The following is an 18,230-nucleotide window of genomic DNA, read 5'->3' as shown; positions in this document are numbered from 1 at the left end:
ACAGACACACACTTACACCAATTAACAAAGACATACACTGACACCCAGTAACAAAGACATACACTGACACCCAGTAACACAGACACACACGGACACCAAGTAACTAAGACACACACTGACACCAAGTAACAAAGATACACACTTTCTCCAAGTAACACAGACATACACTGACGCCAAGTAACAAAGACATACACTGATACCCAGTAACACAGGCACACACTTACACCAAGTAACACAGACATACAATGACACCAAGTAACAAAGACATACACTGACACCAAGTAACAAAGACATACACTTACGGCAAGTAACAAAGACACACACTTACACCACGTAACACAGGCATACACTGACACCAAGTAACAAACACAGACAATTGCACCAAGTAACAAAGACATAAACTTACACCAAGTATTTTGACTTACACTGACACCAAGTAACAAAGACATACACTGATACCCAGTAACACAGACACACACTTACACCAAGTAACAAAGACATACAGTGACACCAAGTCACAAAGACACACACTGACACACAGTAACAAAGACAAACACTGACACCAAGACAAAAAGACATACACTGATACCCAGTAACACAGACACACACTTACACCAAGTAACAAAGACAGACACTGATACCCAGTAACACAGACACACACTTACACCAATTAACAAAGACATACACTGACAGCCAGTAGCAAAGACATACACTGACACCCAGTAACACAGCCACACACGGACACCAAGTAACAAAGACACACACTGACACCAAATAACAAAGATACACACTTTCACCAAGTAACACAGACATACACTGACGCCAAGTGCCAAAGACATACACTGATACCCAGTAACACAGGCACACAATTACACCAAGTAACACTGACATACAATCACACCAAGTAACAAAGACATACACTGACACCAAGTAAAAAAGACATACACTTACACCAAGTAACAAAGACACACACTTACACCAAGTAACACAGGCACAACCTTACACCAAGTCACACAGACATACAATGATACCCAGTAACACAGACACACACTTACACCAAGTAACAAAGACAGACACTGATACCCAGTAACACAGTCGCACACTTACACCAAGTAACAAAGACATACACTGACACCCAGTAACAAAGACATACACTGACTCCCAATACTACAGACATGCACGAATACCCAGTAACACAGGCACACACTTACACCAAGTAACAAAGACATACACTTACACCAAGTAACACAGACATACACTGACACCCAGTAACACAGACACACACTTACACCAAGTAACAAAGACATACACTGACACCCAGTAACAAAGACATACACTTACACCAAGTAACAAAGACATACACTGACAGCAAGTAACCAAGACATACCCTGATACCCAGTAACACAGACAAACACTTACACCAACTAACAAAGACATACACTGATACCCAGTAACACAGACACACACCTACACCATGTAACACAGACATACACTGACACCAAGTAACAAAGACATACACTGGCACCAAGTAACAAAGACATACACTGATACCCAGTAACACAGACACACAATTACACCAAGTAACAAAGACATACACTGATACCCAGTAACACAGACACACACTTAGACCATGTAACACAGACATACGCTTACACCAAGTAACAAAGACACACACTAACACCAAGTAACACAGACATACACTGACACCAGGTAACAAAGACAGACAATTACACCAAGTAACAAAGACATACACTTACACCAAGTATTTTGACATACACTGACACCAAGTAACAAAGACCTGCACTGAAACCCAGTAACACAGACATACACTTAAACCAAGAAACAAAGAAATACACTGACACCAAGTCACAAAGACACACACTGTCACCCAGTAACAAAGGCAAACACTGACACCAAGTCACAAAGAACATACACTGATACCCAGTAACACAGACACACACTTACACCAAGTAACAAAGACAGACACTGATACCCAGTAACACAGACACACACTTACACTAATTAACAAAGACATACACTGACACCCAGTAACAAAGACATACACTGACACCCAGTAACACAGACACACACGGACACCAAGTAACAAAGACACACACTGACACCAAGTAACAAAGATACACACTTTCACCAAGTAACACAGACATACACTGACGCCAAGTAACAAAGACATACACTGATACCCAGTAACACAGGCACACACTTACACCATGTAACACAGACATACGCTGACACCAAGTAACAAAGACATACACTTACGCCAAGTAACAAAGACACACACTGACACCAAGTAACAAAGACATACACTGACAGCAAGTAACCAAGATATACACTGATACCCAGTAACACAGACACACACTTACACCATGTAACGCAGACATACACTGACACCAAGTAACAAAGGCATACACTGACACCAAGTAACAAAGACATACACTGATACCCAGTAACACAGACACACACTTACAACAAGTAACAAAGGCATACACTGATACCCAGTAACACAGACACACACTTACACCATGTAACACAGACATACGCTGACGCCAAGTAAAAAAGACACACACTAACACCAAGTAACACAGACATGCACTGACACCAGGTAACAAAGACAGACAATTACACCAAGTAACAAAGACATACACTTACACCAAGTATTTTGACATACACTGACACCAAGTAACAAAGACATACACTGATACCCAGTAACACAGACATACACTTACACCAAGAAACAAAGAAATACACTGACACCCAGTAACAAAGGCAAACACTGACACCAAGTCACAAAGACACACACTGACACCCAGTAACAAAGGCAAACACTGACACCAAGTCACAAAGACATACACTGATACCCAGTAACACAGACACACACTTACACCAAGTAAAAACGACAGACACTGATGCCCAGTAACACAGACACACACTTACACCAATTAACAAAGACATACACTGACACCAGGTAACAAAGACATACACTGATACCCAGTAACACAGGCACACACTTACACCAAGTAACACAGACATACAATGACACCAAGTAACAAAGACATACACTGACACCAAGTAACAAAGACATACACTGATACCCAGTAACACAGACATACACTTACACCAAGAAACAAAGAAATACACTGACACCAAGTCACAAAGACACACACTGACACCCAGTAACAAAGACAAACACTTACACCAAGTAACAAAGACAGACACTGATACCCAGTAGCAAAGACATACACTGACGCCCAGTAACACAGACAAACACGGACAGCAAGTACAAAGACATACACTGACACCAAGTAACAAAGATACACACTTTCACCAAGTAACACAGACATACACTGACGCCAAGTGCCAAAGTCATACACTGATACCCAGTAACACAGGCACACACTTACACCAAGTAACACTGACATACAATCACACCAAGTAACAAAGACATACACTGACACCAAGTAACAAAGACATACACTTACACCAAGTAACAAAGACACACACTTACACCAAGTAACACAGGCACACACTTACACCAAGTAACACAGACATGCAATGACACCCAGTAACACAGACACACACTTACACCAAGTAACAAAGACAGACACTGACACCCAGTAACAAAGACATACACTGACACCCAGTACCACAGACATGCACGGATACCCAGTAACACAGACACACACGGACACCAAGTGACAAAGACATACACTGACACCAAGTATTTTGACATACACTGACACCAAGTAACAAAGACATACACTGATACCCAGTAACACAGACACACACTTACACCAAGTAACAAATACATACAGTGACACCAAGTCACAAAGGCACAAACTGACACCCAGTAACAAAGACATACACTGACACCAAGTAACACAGACACACACTTACACCAAGTAACACAGACATACACTGACACCAAGTCACAAAGACTTACACTGATACCCAGTAACACAGACACACACTTACACCAAGTAACACAGACAGACACTCACACCCAGTCGCACATACACACACTTACACCAAGTAACAAAAACATACACTGACACCAAGTAACACAGACACACACTGACACCAAGTAACACAGACACACACTTCCAAAAAGTAACACAGACATACACTGACACCAAGTCTCAAAGACATACACTGATACCCAGTAACACAGACACACACTTACACCAAGTAACACAGACAGACACTCACACCCAGCAACACAGACACACACTTACACCAAGTAACAAAGACATACACAGACACCAAGTAACAAAGACATACACTGACACCCGGTAACACTGACACACACGGACAACAAGTAACAAAGACACGCACTTACACCAAGTAACACAGACACACACTGACACCCAGTAACACAGACACTCACTTACACCAAGTAACAAAGACATACACTGATACCCAGTAACACAGGCACACACTGGGGGTGGGGGGGGGGGTGCACATTGGAGCAGTGGCTGGCACCGCGGCCTCTCAGCTCCAGGGACCCGGGTTCGATTCTGGGTACTGAGTATGCGCAGTTTGCAAATTCTCCCTGTATCTGCGTGAGTTTCCTCTTGTGCTCCGGTTTCCTCCCACATGCCAAAGACTTGCAGGTTGATAGGTTAATTGGCCATCATAAATTGCCCCTAGTATAGGTAGGTGGTAGGGAAATATATAGGGACAGGTGGGGATGTGATAAAAATACGGGATTTGAGTAGGATTAGCATAAATGGGTGGTTGATGGTCGGCACAGACTCGGTGGGCCGAAGGGCCTGTTTAAGTGCTGTATCTCGAAACTAAACTAAATACTGACACCTAGTGTCACAGAAACACACTGACACCCAGTAACACAAACAAACACACAATGACACCCAGTAACACAGAGAACCACTGATACACAGTAACAAAGAAATACACGGACACCAAGTAACACAGACACACACTGACACCCAGTAACAAAGACATAAACTGACACCAAGTCACAAAGACATACACTGATACCCAGTAATACAGACACACACTTACACCAAGTAACAAAGACATACAGTGAAACCAAGTCAGAAAGAGACAAACTGACACCCAGTAACAAAGACATACACTGACACCAAGTAACACAGACACACACTGACACCAAGTAACACAGACACACACTTCCACCAAGTAACACAGACATACACTGACACCAAGTCTCAAAGACATACACTGATACCCAGTAACACAGACACACACTTACACCAAGTAACACAGACAGACACTCACACCCAGCAACACAGACACACACTTACACCAAGTAACAAAGACATACACAGACACCAAGTAACAAAGACATACACTGACACCCGGTAACACTGACACACACGGACAACAAGTAACAAAGACACGCACTTACACCAAGTAACACAGACACACACTGACACCCAGTAACACAGACACTCACTTACACCAAGTAACAAAGACATACACTGATACCCAGTAACACAGGCACACACTGGGGGTGGGGGGGGGGGGGGTGCACATTGGAGCAGTGGCTGGCACCGCGGCCTCACAGCTCCAGGGACCCGGGTTCGATTCTGGGTACTGAGTATGCGCAGTTTGCAAATTCTCCCTGTATCTGCGTGAGTTTCCTCTTGTGCTCCGGTTTCCTCCCACATGCCAAAGACTTGCAGGTTGATAGGTTAATTGGCCATCATAAATTGCCCCTAGTATAGGTAGGTGGTAGGGAAATATATAGGGACAGGTGGGGATGTGATAAAAATACGGGATTAGAGTAGGATTAGCATAAATGGGTGGTTGATGGTCGGCACAGACTCGGTGGGCCGAAGGGCCTGTTTAAGTGCTGTATCTCGAAACTAAACTAAATACTGACACCTAGTGTCACAGAAACACACTGACACCCAGTAACACAAACAAACACACACTGACACCCAGGAACACAGAGAACCACTGATACACAGTAACAAAGAAATACACGGACACCAAGTAACACAGACACACACTGACACCCAGTAACAAAGACATAAACTGACACCAAGTCACAAAGACATACACTGATACCAAGTCACAAAGACATACACTGATACCCAGTAACACAGACACACACTGACACCAAGTAACAAAGACATACACTGAGACCAAGTAACAAAGCCACACACCTACACCAAGTAACAAAGACACACACTTACACCAAGTAACACAGACATACACTGACACCAAGTAACAAAGACAGACAATTACGCCAAGTAACAAAGACATACACTTACACCAGGTATTTTGACATATACTGACACCAAGTAACAAAGACATACACTGATACCCAGCAACACCGACACACACTTACACCAAGTAACAAAGACATACACTGACACCAATTCACAAAGACACACACTAACACCCAGTAACAAAGACATACAGTGACACCAAGTCACAAAGACCGACACTGATACCCAGTAACACAGACACACACTTACATCAAGTAACAAAGAATACTCTGACACCCAGTAACAAAGACATACACTGACACCCAGTAACACTGACACACACGGACACCAAGTAACAAAGACACACACTTACACCAAGTAACACAGACATACACTGACACCCAGTAACAAAGACATACACTTACACCAAGTATTTTGACATACACTGACACCAAGTAACAAAGACATACACTGATACCCAGTAACACCGACACACACTTACACCAAGTAACAAAGACATACACTGACACCAATTCACAAAGACATACACTGACACCAATTAACAAAGACATACACTGAAACCCAGTAACACAGACACACACTTACACCAAGTAACAAAGACAGACACTGATACCCAGTAACACAGAAACACACTTACACCAAGTAACAAAGAATACTCTGACACCCAATAACAAAGACATACACTGACACCCAGTAACACTGACACACACGGACACCAAGTAACAAAGACACACACTTACACCAAGTAACACAGACATACACTGACACCCAGTAACAAAGGCACACACTTACACCAAGTAACACAGACATACACTGACACCAAGTAACAAAGACATACACTGATACCCAGTAAAACAGACACTCACTTACACCAAGTCACAAAGACATACACTGATACCCAGCAACACCGACACACACTTACACCAAGTAACAAAGACATACACTGACACCAATTCACAAAGACACACACTAACACCCAGTAACAAAGACATACAGTGACACCAAGTCACAAAGACCGACACTGATACCCAGTAACACAGACACACACTTACATCAAGTAACAAAGAATACTCTGACACCCAGTAACAAAGACATACACTGACACCCAGTAACACTGACACACACGGACACCAAGTAACAAAGACACACACTTACACCAAGTAACACAGACATACACTGACACCCAGTAACAAAGACATACACTTACACCAAGTATTTTGACATACACTGACACCAAGTAACAAAGACATACACTGATACCCAGTAACACCGACACACACTTACACCAAGTAACAAAGACATACACTGACACCAATTCACAAAGACATACACTGACACCAATTAACAAAGACATACACTGAAACCCAGTAACACAGACACACACTTACACCAAGTAACAAAGACAGACACTGATACCCAGTAACACAGAAACACACTTACATCAAGTAACAAAGAATACTCTGACACCCAGTAACAAAGACATACACTGACACCCAGTAACACTGACACACACGGACACCAAGTAACAAAGACACACACTTACACCAAGTAACACAGACATACACTGACACCCAGTAACAAAGGCACACACTTACACCAAGTAACACAGACATACACTGACACCAAGTAACAAAGACATACACTGATACCCAGTAAAACAGACACTCACTTACACCAAGTCACAAAGACATACACTGATACCCAGTAACACAGTCACACACGGGGGGTGGGTGGGGGGGGGGTGCACATTGGAGCAGTGGTTAGCAACGCGGCCTCAGAGCTCCACGGACTCGGGTTCGATTCTGGGTACTGCGTGTGCGCAGTTTGCAAGTTCTCCCTGTGTCTGCGTGAGTTTCCTCCGGGTGCTCCGGTTTCCTCCCACATGCCAAAGACGTGCAGGTTGATAGGTTAATTCGCCATCATAAATTGCCCCTAGTATAGGTAGGTGGAAGGGAAATATATAGGGACAGGTGGGGATGTGATAGAAATACGGGATTAGAGTAGGATTAGCATAAATGGGTGGTTGAAGGTCGGCACAGACTCGGTGGGCCGAAGGGCCTGTTTAAGTGCTGGATCTCTAAACTAAACTAAATACTGACACCTAGTGTCACAGACACACACTGACACCCAGTAACACAAACAAACACACACTGACACCCAGTAAAACAGAGAACCACTGATACACAGTAACAAAGACATACACGGACACCAAGTAACACAGACACACACTGACACCCAGTATCAAAGACATACACTGACACCAAGTCACAAAGACATACACTGATACCAAGTCACAAAGACATACACTGATACCCAGTAACACAGACACACACTGACACCAAGTAACAAAGACATACACTGAGACCAAGTAACAAAGCCATACACCTACACCAAGTAACAAAGACACACACTTACACCAAGTAACACAGACATGCACTGACACCAAGTAACAAAGACAGACAATTACGCCAAGTAACAAAGACAAACACTTACACCAAGTATTTTGACATACAATGACACCAAGTAACAAAGACATACACTGATACCCAGTAACACCGACACACACTTACACCAAGTAACAAAGACATACACTGACACCAATTCACAAAGACACACATTGACACCCAGTAACAAAGACATACAGTGACACCAAGTCACAAAGACATACACTGATACCCTGTAACACAGACACACGCTTACACCAAGTAACACAGACATACACTGACACCAAGTAACAAAGACATACACTGATACCCAGTAACACAGACACACACTTACACCAAGTAACACAGACATACACTGACACCAAGTAACAAAGACATACACTGATACCAAGTCACAAAGACATAAACTGATACCCAGTAGCACAGACACACACTGACACCAAGTAACAAAGACATACACTGATACCCAATAACACAGACACACACTGACACCAAGTCACAAAGACATACACTGATTCCAAGTCACAAAGACATACACTGATACCCAATAACGCAGACACATACTTACACCAAGTAATACAGACATCCACTGACACCAATTAACAAAGACATACACTGCTACCCAGTAACACAGACACACACTTACACCAAGTAACAAAGACAGACAAAAATATCCAGTAACACAGACACACCCTTACACCAAGTAACAAAGACATACACTGACACCCAGTAACAAAGACATACACTGACACCCAGTAACACAGACACACACGGACACCAAGTAACTAAGACACACACTTACACCAAGTAACACAGACACACACTAACACCCAGTAACAGAAACAAACACACTGACACCATGTAACACAGAAATACACTGACACCAAGTAACAAAGACATACACTGATACCCAGTAACACAGGCACACTCTTACACCAAGTAACACAGACATACACTGACACCAAGTAACAAAGACATACGCTTGCACCAAGTAACAAAGACACACACTTACACCAAGTAACACATACATCCACTGACAAAAAGTAACAAAGACAGACAATTACACCAAGTAACAAAGACATACACTTACACCAAGTATTTTGACATACACTGACACCAAGTAACAAAGACATACACTTACACCAAGTAACAAAGACACACACTTACACCCAGTAACACAGACACACACTGACACCAAGTAACAAAGACATACTCTGACACCAAGTCACAAAGAAGCACACTGACACCCAGTAACAAAGACATACACTGACACCAAGTCACAAAGACATACACTGATACACAGTAACACAGACATACACTTACACTAAGTAACACAGACATACACTGATACCCAGTAACACAGACACACACTGACACCAAGTAACATAGACATACACTGAGACCAAGTAACAAAGCCATACACCTACACCAAGTAACAAAGACACACACTTACACCAAGTATTTTGACATACACTGACACCAAGTAACAAAGAGATACACTGATACCCAGTAACACAGACACACTTACACCAAGTCACAAAGACATACACTGATACCAAGTCACAAAGACATACACTGATACCCAATAACGCAGACACACACTTACACCAAGTAATACAGACATACACTGACACCAATTAACAAAGACATACACTGATACCCAGTAACACAGACACACACTTACACCAAGTAACAAAGACAGACACTGATACCCAGTAACACAGACACACCCTTACACCAAGTAACAAAGACGTACACTGACACCCAGTAACAAGGACATACACTGACACCCAGTAACACAGACACACACGGACACCAAGTAACTAAGACACACACTTACACCAAGTAACACAGACACACACTGACACCCAGTAACACAAACAAACACACTGACACCAAGTAACACAGAAATACACTGACACCAAGTAACAAAGACATACACTGATACCCAGTAACACAGGCACACTCTTACACCAAGTAACACAGACATACACTGACACCAAGTAACAAAGACATACACTGACACCAAGTAACAAAGACATACGCTTACACCAAGCAACATAGACACACACTTACACCAAGTAACACAGACATACACTGACACCAAGTAACAAAGACAGACAATTACACCAAGTAACAAAGACATACACTTACACCAAGTATTTTGACATACACTGACACCAAGTAACAAAGACATACACTGATACCCAGTAACACAGACACACACTTACACCAAGTAACAAAGACATACACTGACACCAAGTCACAAAGACACACACTGACACCCAGTAACAAAGACATACACTGACACCAAGTCACAAAGACATACACTGATACACAGTAACACAGACACACACTTACACCAAGTAACACAGACATACACGGACACCAAGTAACAAAGACATACACTGATCCCCAGTAACACAGACACACACTTACACCCAGTAACAAAGGCATACACTGACACCAAGTCACAAAGACATACACTGATACACACTAACACAGACATACACTTACACCAAGTAACACAGACATACACTGATACCCAGTAACACAGACACACACTGACACCAAGTAACAAAGACATACACTGAGAGCAAGTAACAAAGCCATACACCTACACCAAGTAACAAAGACACACACTTACACCAAGTAACACAGACATACACTGACACCAATAATTTTGACATACACTGACACCAAGTAACAAAGGCATACACTGATACCCAGCAACACCGACATACACTTACACCAAGTAACAAAGACATACACTGACACCAATTCACAAAGACACACTTTGACACCCAGTAACAAAGACATACAGTGACACCAAGTCACAAAGACATACACTGATACCAAGTCACAAAGACATACACTGATACCCAATAACGCAGACACACACTTACACCAAGTCACAAAGACATACACTGATACCAAGTCACAAAGACATACACTGATACCCATTAACGCAGACACACACTTGCACCAAGTAACACAGACATACACTGACACCAAGTAACAAAGACATACATTGATTCTCCGTAACACAGACACACACTTACACCAAGTAACACAGACATGCACTGACACAAAGTAACAAAGACATACACCGATACCAAGTCACAAAAACATAAACTGATACCCAGTAACACAGACACACACTGACACCAAGTAACAAAGACATACACTGATACGCAATAACACAGACACACACTGACACCAAGTCACAAAGACATACACTGATACCAAGTCACAAAGACATACACTGATACCCAATAACGCAGACACACACTTACACCAAGTAACAAAGACAGACACTGATACCCAGTAACACAGACACACCCTTACACCAAGTAACAAAGACATACAATGACACCCAGTAACAAAGACATACACTGACACCCAGTAACACAGACACACACGGACACCAAGTAACTAAGACACACACTTACACCAAGGAACACAGACACACACTGACACCCAGTAACACAAACAAACACACTGACACCAAGTAAACAGAAATACACTGACACCAAGTAACAAAGACATACACTGATACCCAGTAACACAGGCACACTCTTACACCAAGTAACACAGACATACACTGACACCAAGTAACAAAGACATACACTGACACCAAGTAACAAAGACGTACACTTACACCAAGTAACAAAGACACACACTTACACCAAGTAACACAGACATGCACTGACACCAAGTAACAAAGACAGACAATTACACAAAGTAACAAAGACATACACTTACACCAAGTATTTTGACATACACTGACACCAAGTAACAAAGACATACACTGATACCCAGTAACACAGACACACACTTACACCAAGTAACACAGACATACACTGACACCAAGTAACAAAGACATACACTGATACCAAGTCACAAAGACATAAACTGATACCCAGTAGCACAGACACACACTGACACCAAGTAACAAAGACATACACTGATACCCAATAACACAGACACACACTGACACCAAGTCACAAAGACATACACTGATTCCAAGTCACAAAGACATACACTGATACCCAATAACGCAGACACACACTTACACCAAGTAATACAGACATCCACTGACACCAATTAACAAAGACATACACTGCTACCCAGTAACACAGACACACACTTACACCAAGTAACAAAGACAGACAAAAATATCCAGTAACACAGACACACCCTTACACCAAGTAACAAAGACATACACTGACACCCAGTAACAAAGTCATACACTGACACCCAGTAACACAGACACACACGGACACCAAGTAACTAAGACACACACTTACACCAAGTAACACAGACACACACTAACACCCAGTAACAGAAACAAACACACTGACACCATGTAACACAGAAATACACTGACACCAAGTAACAAAGACATACACTGATACCCAGTAACACAGGCACACTCTTACACCAAGTAACACAGACATACACTGACACCAAGTAACAAAGACATACGCTTACACCAAGTAACAAAGACACACACTTACACCAAGTAACACATTCATCCACTGACAAAAAGTAACAAAGACAGACAATTACACCAAGTAACAAAGACATACACTTACACCAAGTATTTTGACATACACTGACACCAAGTAACAAAGACATACACTTACACCAAGTAAAAAAGACACGCACTTACACCCAGTAACACAGACACACACTGACACCAAGTAACAAAGACATACTCTGACACCAAGTCACAAAGAAGCACACTGACACCCAGTAACAAAGACATACACTGACACCAAGTCACAAAGACATACACTGATACACAGTAACACAGACATACACTTACACTAAGTAACACAGACATACACTGATACCCAGTAACACAGACACACACTGACACCAAGTAACATAGACATACACTGAGACCAAGTAACAAAGCCATACACCTACACCAAGTAACAAAGACACACACTTACACCAAGTATTTTGACATACACTGACACCAAGTAACAAAGAGATACACTGATACCCAGTAACACAGACACACTTACACCAAGTCACAAAGACATACACTGATACCAAGTCACAAAGACATACACTGATACCCAATAACGCAGACACACACTTACACCAAGTAATACAGACATACACTGACACCAATTAACAAAGACATACACTGATACCCAGTAACACAGACACACACTTACACCAAGTAACAAAGACAGACACTGATACCCAGTAACACAGACACACCCTTACACCAAGTAACAAAGACGTACACTGACACCCAGTAACAAGGACATACACTGACACCCAGTAACACAGACACACACGGACACCAAGTAACTAAGACACACACTTAGACCAAGTAACACAGACACACACTGACACCCAGTAACACAAACAAACACACTGACACCAAGTAACACAGAAATACACTGACACCAAGTAACAAAGACATACACTGATACCCAGTAACACAGGCACACTCTTACACCAAGTAACACAGACATACACTGACACCAAGTAACAAAGACATACACTGACACCAAGTAACAAAGACATACGCTTACACCAAGCAACATAGACACACACTTACACCAAGTAACACAGACATACACTGACACCAAGTAACAAAGACAGACAATTACACCAAGTAACAAAGACATACACTTACACCAAGTATTTTGACATACACTGACACCAAGTAACAAAGACATACACTGATACCCAGTAACACAGACACACACTTACACCAAGTAACAAAGACATACACTGACACCAAGTCACAAAGACACACACTGACACCCAGTAACAAAGACATACACTGACACCAAGTCACAAAGACATACACTGATACACAGTAACACAGACACACACTTACACCAAGTAACACAGACATACACGGACACCAAGTAACAAAGACATACACTGATCCCCAGTAACACAGACACACACTTACACCCAGTAACAAAGGCATACACTGACACCAAGTCACAAAGACATACACTGATACACAGTAACACAGACATACACTTACACCAAGTAACACAGACATACACTGATACCCAGTAACACAGACACACACTGACACCAAGTAACAAAGACATACAATGAGAGCAAGTAACAAAGCCATACACCTACACCAAGTAACAAAGACACACACTTACACCAAGTAACACAGACATACACTGACACCAATAATTTTGACATACACTGACACCAAGTAACAAAGACATACACTGATACCCAGCAACACCGACATACACTTACACCAAGTAACAAAGACATACACTGACACCAATTCACAAAGACACACATTGACACCCAGTAACAAAGACATACAGTGACACAAAGTCACAAAGACATACACTGATACCAAGTCACAAAGACATACACTGATACCCAATAACGCAGACACACACTTACACCAAGTCACAAAGACATACACTGATACCAAGTCACAAAGACATACACTGATACCCATTAACGCAGACACACACTTGCACCAAGTAACACAGACATACACTGACACCAAGTAACAAAGACATACACTGATACCCCATAACACAGACACACACTTACACCAAGTAACACAGACATACACTGACACAAAGTAACAAAGACATACACCGATACCAAGTCACAAAGACATAAACTGATACCCAGTAACACAGACACACACTGACACCAAGTAACAAAGACATACACTGATACGCAATAACACAGACACACACTGACACCAAGTCACAAAGACATACACTGATACCAAGTCACAAAGACATACACTGATACCCAATAACGCAGACACACACTTACACCAAGTAACAAAGACAGACACTGATACCCAGTAACACAGACACACCCTTACACCAAGTAACAAAGACATACAATGACAGCCAGTAACAAAGACATACACTGACACCCAGTAACACAGACACACACGGACACCAAGTAACTAAGACACACACTTACACCAAGGAACACAGGCACACACTGACACCCAGTAACACAAACAAACACACTGACACCAAGTAAACAGAAATACACTGACACCAAGTAACAAAGACATACACTGATACCCAGTAACACAGGCACACTCTTACACCAAGTAACACAGACATACACTGACACCAAGTAACAAAGACATACACTGACACCAAGTAACAAAGACGTACACTTACACCAAGTAACAAAGACACACACTTACACCAAGTAACACAGACATGCACTGACACCAAGTAACAAAGACAGACAATTACACAAAGTAACAAAGACATACACTTACACCAAGTATTTTGACATACACTGACACCAAGTAACAAAGACATACACTGATACCCCGTAACACAGACACACACTTACACCTAGTAACAAAGACATACACTGACACCAAGTCACAAAGACACACACTGACATCCAGTAACAAAGACATACACTGCCACCAAGTCACAAAGACATACACTGATACCCAGTAACACAGACACACATTTACACCAAGTAACACAGACATACACTGACACCAAGTAACAAAGACATACACTTAGAATTAGAACATTACAGCGCAGTACAGGCCCTTCGGCCCTCGATGTTGCGCCGACCTGTGAAACCATCTGACCTACACTATTCCATTTTCATCCATGTGTCTATCCAATGTCCACTTAAATGCCCTTAAAGTTGGCGAATCTACTACTGCTGCAGGCAGGGCGTTCCACGCCCTTACTAGTCTCTGAGTAAATAAACTACCTCTCACATCTTTCCTATATCTATCACCCCTCAACTTGAAGTTATGTCCCCTCGTGTTTGCCATCACCATCCGAGGAAAAAGACGCTCACTATCCACCCTATCTAACCCTCTGATTATCTTATATGTCTCTATTAAGTCACCTCTCCTCCTCCTTCTCTCCAACGAAAACAACCTCAAGTCCCTCAGCCTTTCCTCGTAAGACCTTCCCTCCATACAAGACAACATCCTAGTAAATCTCCTCTGCACCCTTTCCATAACTTCCACATCCTTCCTATAATGCGGTGACCAGAAATGCACGCAATACTCCAGGTGCGGCCGCACCAGAGTTTTGTACAGCTGCAGCATGACCTCGTGGCTCCGAAACTCGATTCCCCTCCTAATAAAAGCTAACACACCATATGCCTTCTTAACAGCCCATTTAACCTGGTTAGCAACCTTCTGGGATTTCTGCACCTGGACACCAAGATCTCTCTGTTCATCTACACTACCACGAATCTTCCCATTAGCCCAGTACTCTGCATTCCTGTTACACCTTCCAAAGTGAATCACCTCACACTTTTCCGCATTAAACTCCATTTGCCATCTCTCAGCCCAGCTATGCAGCCTATCTATGTCTCTCTGTACCCTACAACATCCTTCGGCACTATCCACAACTCCACCGACCTTAGTGTCATCTGCAAATTTACTAACCCACCCTTCTACACCCTCTTCCAGGTCATTTATAAAAATGACAAACAGCAGTGGCCCCAAAACAGATCCTTGCGGTACACCACTAGTAACTAAACTCCAGGATGAACATTTGCCATCAACCACCACCCTCTGTCTTCTTTCAGCTAGCCAATTTCTGATCTAAAGCTCTAAATCGCCTTCAACCCCATACTTCCGTATTTTCTGCAATAGCCTACCGTGGGGAACCTTATCAAACGCCTTACTGAAATCCATATACACCACATCCACTGCTTTACCCTCATCCACCTTTTTGGTGACCTTCTCGAAAATCTCAATAAGGTTTGTGAGGCATGACCTACCCGTCACAAAACCGTGCTGACTATCTCTAATGTACTTATTCTTTTCAAGATGATTATAAATCCTGTCTCTTATAACCTTTTCCAACATTTTACCGACAACCGAAGTAAGGCTCACAGGCCTATAATTACAAGGGCTGTCTCTACTCCCCTTCTTGAACAAGCGGACAACATTTGCAATCCTCCAGTCTTCCGGCACTATTCCTGTCGACAATGACGACATAAAGATCAAGGACAAAGGCTCTGCAATCTCCTCCCTAGCTTCCCAGAGAATCCTAGGATAAATCCCATCTGGCCCAGGGGACTTATCTATTTTCACACTTTCCAAAATTGCTTAACACCTCCTCCTTGTGAACCTCAATCCCATCTAGCCTCGTAGCCTGAATCTCAGTATTCTCAACAACATTTTCTTTCTCTACTGTAAATACTGACGCAACATATTCATTTAACGCTTCCCCTATCTCCTCTGATTCCACACACAACTTCCCATTACTATCCTTGATTGGCCCTAATCTAACTCTAGTCATTCTTTTATTCCTGATATACCTATAGAAAGCCTTAGGGTTTTCCCTGATCCGATCCACCAATGACTTCTCGTGTCCTCTCCTTGCTCTTCTTAGCTCTCCCTTTAGATCCTTCATGGCTAGCTTGTAGCTCTCAAGCGCCCTAACTGAGCCTTCACGTCTCATCCTAACATAAGCCTTCTTCTTCCTCTTGACAAGCGCTTCAACGTCTTTAGTAAACCACGGCTCCCTCGCACGACAACTTCCTCCCTGCCTCACAGGTACATACTTAT

Source organism: Heterodontus francisci, chromosome 35 (genome assembly GCF_036365525.1).
Source record: "Heterodontus francisci isolate sHetFra1 chromosome 35, sHetFra1.hap1, whole genome shotgun sequence".
Lineage (NCBI taxonomy): Eukaryota > Metazoa > Chordata > Chondrichthyes > Heterodontiformes > Heterodontidae > Heterodontus > Heterodontus francisci.
Note: the sequence above shows the minus strand (reverse complement) of the source record.